Here is a 5,000-nt window from a genome sequence, read left to right on the forward strand (position 1 = left end):
CTTGACGACCCAGAGTAAAACGCCTGCTGCACCCCCTCTTCACGGCAGGTGACGCAAATCGAGTCAAAAGTGGTGGACCGACGGTCACTCCAGCCGCACCTGTGAATGCGCCACCCCCACCGCCCGACTCGCAACTCGAGCGGATGTACGGCGGACTTTTCCCGCAATCGTACATTGCAGTCCACCCCTATATCTTCCACTTCATGAAGAGTTATCTCCCAAAAGCCAAAGTCCCGCTGTCCCAATACATGCTCTGGACGGCGGGCCGCGAGACGTGACGCCCGGTGGCAAAGAGTGCGCCGCTGAGGATATAGAGGGTCCGTCCCCCCGCACAGTGGTGACGGTGTGCGGGTAGTGTTTCCGACACCGCTTCCTGCGGTGGCAACGCTGGGGCAGAGTCGATACTCGCCCACTGGTGGAAGGTAAGCATTCTGCTTTACATCAGTACATAACTAATATTTCAGTCGTCTGACGTCCCTGCTTAGTAAATGATGCAGGACCACATACATAGATGATACATACTGTAAACTGGGGAGGACAGTGTGAACCGCACTCGACCCAGTCACCCTATCTCACAGTCCACTCTGTGTGTAACAAAGCGAAAGCACCAAAGCACTATCGTTCAACAACATCCATTTTATCCTCGCTGCCACAGGACACTATCCAAAGAACGACAAGAGGAACGTCACGTCCACTAATAAGACAGAATGTCTCACACCACCCGCAAACAACGCAGCTCAAATCAGCCAGCAACACCCACAGTGGTCCACCCAGTATCAACACAGGACGCAACGCCACGCCACAACACAAAAGGTACAAGTAATAAAATACCCTTTGGCCACACTCCTTATAAAGGCATCGAACCAACCCACCACCTGACACCAGCCAAACGTACATCCTGATTTGACACATCTCTGGCAACCTAACCCACGTTGGCCCTTAACCTAACGCACGTTGGCCCTTAACCTAACCCACGTTGGCCCTTAACCTAACCCACGTTGGCCCTTAACCTAACCCACGTTGGCCCTTAACCTAACCCACGTTGGCCCTTAACCTAACCCACGTTGGCCCTTAACCTAACCCACGTTGGCCCTTAACCTAACCCACGTTGGCCCTTAACCTAACCCACGTTGGCCCTTAACCTAACCCACGTTGGCCCTTAACCTAACCCACGTTGGCCCTTAACCTAACCCACGTTGGCCCCTTAACCTAACCCACGTTGGCCCTTAACCTAACCCACGTTGGCCCTTAACCTAACCCACGTTGGCCCTTAACCTAACCCACGTTGGCCCTTAACCTAACCCACGTTGGCCCTTAACCTAACCCACGTTGGCCCTTAACCTAACCCACGTTGGCCCTTAACCTAACCCACGTTGGCCCTTAACCTAACCCACGTTGGCCCTTAACCTAACCCACGTTGGCCCTTAACCTAACACACGTTGGCCCTTAACCTAACCCACGTTGGCCCTTAACCTAACCCACGTTGGCCCTTAACCTAACCCACGTTGGCCCCTTAACCTAACCCACGTTGGCCCTTAACCTAACCCACGTTGGCCCTTAACCTAACCCACGTTGGCCCTTAACCTAACCCACGTTGGCCCTTAACCTAACCCACGTTGGCCCTTAACCTAACCCACGTTGGCCCTTAACCTAACCCACGTTGGCCCTTAACCTAACCCACGTTGGCCCTTAACCTAACCCACGTTGGCCCTTAACCTAACCCACGTTGGCCCTTAACCTAACCCACGTTGGCCCTTAACCTAACCCACGTTGGCCCTTAACCTAACCCACGTTGGCCCTTAACCTAACCCACGTTGGCCCTTAACCTAACCCACGTTGGCCCTTAACCTAACCCACGTTGGCCCTTAACCTAACCCACGTTGGCCCTTAACCTAACCCACGTTGGCCCCTTAACCTAACCCACGTTGGCACCTTAACCTAAGTTACGCTGCACCTTAACCTAAGTTACGCTGCACCTTAACCCAAGTTACGCTGCACCTTAACCCAAGTTACGCTGCACCTTAACCCAAGTTACGCTGCACCTTAACCCAAGTTACGCTGCACCTTAACCCAAGTTACGCTGCACCTTAACCCAAGTTACGCTGCACCTTAACCCAAGTTACGCTGCACCTTAACCCAAGTTACGCTGCACCTTAACCCAAGTTACGCTGCACCTTAACCCAAGTTACGCTGCACCTTAACCCAAGTTACGCTGCACCTTAACCCAAGTTACGCTGCACCTTAACCCAAGTTACGCTGCACCTTAACCCAAGTTACGCTGCACCTTAACCCAAGTTACGCTGCACCTTAACCCAAGTTACGCTGCACCTTAACCCAAGTTACGCTGCACCTTAACCCAAGTTACGCTGCACCTTAACCCAAGTTACGCTGCACCTTAACCCAAGTTACGCTGCACCTTAACCCAAGTTACGCTGCACCTTAACCCAAGTTACGCTGCACCTTAACCCAAGTTACGCTGCACCTTAACCCAAGTTACGCTGCACCTTAACCCAAGTTACGCTGCACCTTAACCCAAGTTACGCTGCACCTTAACCCAAGTTACGCTGCACCTTAACCCAAGTTACGCTGCACCTTAACCCAAGTTACGCTGCACCTTAACCCAAGTTACGCTGCACCTTAACCCAAGTTACGCTGCACCTTAACCCAAGTTACGCTGCACCTTAACCCAAGTTACGCTGCACCTTAACCCAAGTTACGCTGCACCTTAACCCAAGTTACGCTGCACCTTAACCCAAGTTACGCTGCACCTTAACCCAAGTTACGCTGCACCTTAACCCAAGTTACGCTGCACCTTAACCCAAGTTACGCTGCACCTTAACCTAACTTACGCTGCACCTTAACCTAACTTACGCTGCACCTTAACCTAACTTACGCTGCACCTTAACCTAACTTACGCTGCACCTTAACCTAACTTACGCTGCACCTTAACCTAACTTACACTGCACCTTAACTGTCACATGTAACGTCACAGGAATGTAGCTTTGCCTAACAGCAACCCTCTGAACATAGTTCACTGCTTGGATCCTCTGGTGTCATGTGTATTTCTTGATGCCATGGTGCGTACCCTCACATAAAGGTCTTTCGAGTGTTGCGTACTTTCTACACAGTCCCGCTAACCACTGGAAGGGTGTACCGCTACAGAACGAATATCGCCCTCCCCTCCTGCCCTTCCAAGCTGGTCGGTCAGGCGTTTGTTTGTGAAATGAGCCTTGCAGCTGTTCAGTTGCATTCGGTTGTCGATGCAGTCAGTGTACGTTGTGGTACGGCCTGTGTGGACTGTCCGCTGATGTACGCGTAACCCACACTGATCATCCGTCGTTACGTACTGAGTGACATAATGTGGCACATGCTTGACCGTACACCGGCTGCGCCCTACAATGGCGAATCATAAGGGCCATATGTTGTGCACGATGCTACTTGTCTCGTCTCCCCATTACAGCGAGATTGCACTGTTGTACGCCGTACAGACATGTGGTAGGTAGGTACGGACGAAAGTATTGCATGTTGGCCCCCCCCCCCCCCCCCCCCTCCTCCCTCTGCCGGGAATCAGCGTGAGCCGTCTGTTGATGTAGCGACGAGGGTTTTCCTATTTAATCGTATTGCCCCACACAACATGATAGCACGGTGGACCGCGTTCCACATCTGCGACATGCTACAGAGGCCGGTTGACAGTCGACCGCGCAAGGGACATTGCACACGTGCGCGGACCATCTTCCACGTGTTCTCTCGTGTACATGCCGCAGTGTGTATGTGGGCTGATGTAGCGTGTCGTGACACATAACATGCAGGCATGCCAGAATCGTAGATTTCGCAAATGTAGATTGACGTATACGTTTGCTGCCAAAGATCCGCAAATGAACTGGAAATCAGTTGTTGAGCGGTTGTTCGCGCTGCAGGTGCATCGGTGATAGCGACGATCGGTACATCTATGAACCGGTTGTTTCGGCGGTACCCGCCATGCCCCCGAACCTGAGTTGGCCATGTGGGTATGAAGCGATACGAGGCTGTGGCTTGGCGGGACAGTCCCCGGCCGGTGAGGGGGGGCCGCCCGGCGTGCTGGCCGCGCGCTGCGTGAGCGCACGCACTACAGCCGGCTGGTGGGGGGCGCCCACTGGCAGGAGCGCCGGCCGACGGGCCCGGCTGGCGTCCCAGCTATGCGCCGGCGCACCCTGCGCGCGGCGCCAGGCGGCCAAAGTGGGTTCTGCCGAGCCCGGTGCGAAGCGCGGTGGACATCTGCAGTGTGCTGGTCCGATTGCGGACTGTGTGCGTTGAGGATGCGCCGCCGCCCGGCACTCGGCGTCGCGACGCCGTCTGCTGCTCGGTCGCCCCCAGCGGTTCTCGCAGGTGGTTTGTATCGCAGCTCTGCGGACGTGTTGGCGCGTGCGCTGTGCTGGGAGAGTTCGCTTCTGCACCCAAGTGGGGCTTTGCCCTTCTGTGGCGCTGGCGTTGGAGCTGCCGGTCACCGTAGGTGGCGCGTGTTGTTTCCCGCCGGCAATGCCACGACAGCACGCTCCCGGGCCTCTGTCGGCAGCGGCAAGCTCAGTTGGGAGCACGGGTGTTCGCACTGAAAGCGTCTACTCGCCCATCTCCGGGCGATTGCGCCTCTCTCGAACCCGACCAAGTACTTAGGACGGCGCTGCGCGCCGCCGGGACCTGAGAGGGTTTCGAGGTGTATCGTGCAGGGGAGCTCAGCCTCCTCCTGTTTGCAGAATAATTGAGCGGACGCTTGCGTGTTCGCGCGGGCCCTCGGGACACACTCCCGGGCGGCCGGCTGCTCAGCTCTCGTTGACGCAGCTCCCTGGTTGATCCTGCCAGTAGTCATATGCTTGTCTCAAAGATTAAGCCATGCATGTCTCAGTACAAGCCGCATTAAGGTGAAACCGCGAATGGCTCATTAAATCAGTTATGGTTCCTTAGATCGTACCCACGTTACTTGGATAACTGTGGTAATTCTAGAGCTAATACATGCAAACAGAGTC

At 54.9% G+C, this 5,000-nt stretch overlaps 1 non-coding gene across 1 annotated transcript in view; it reads left to right on the plus strand.

The window, feature by feature from the left end:
• The first annotated feature begins 4,816 nt into the window (after positions 1 to 4,816).
• Positions 4,817 to 5,000, plus strand: part of LOC126330142 (small subunit ribosomal RNA) — a 1,893-nt gene continuing 1,709 nt past the window's right edge. The window contains exon 1 of the ribosomal RNA XR_007562750.1: positions 4,817 to 5,000. This exon is cut by the window's right edge and continues 1,709 nt beyond it. This is a non-coding gene — a ribosomal RNA (small subunit ribosomal RNA).

The sequence above is a fragment of the Schistocerca gregaria genome, unplaced genomic scaffold (genome assembly GCF_023897955.1).
Source record: "Schistocerca gregaria isolate iqSchGreg1 unplaced genomic scaffold, iqSchGreg1.2 ptg001257l, whole genome shotgun sequence".
NCBI lineage: Eukaryota > Metazoa > Arthropoda > Insecta > Orthoptera > Acrididae > Schistocerca > Schistocerca gregaria.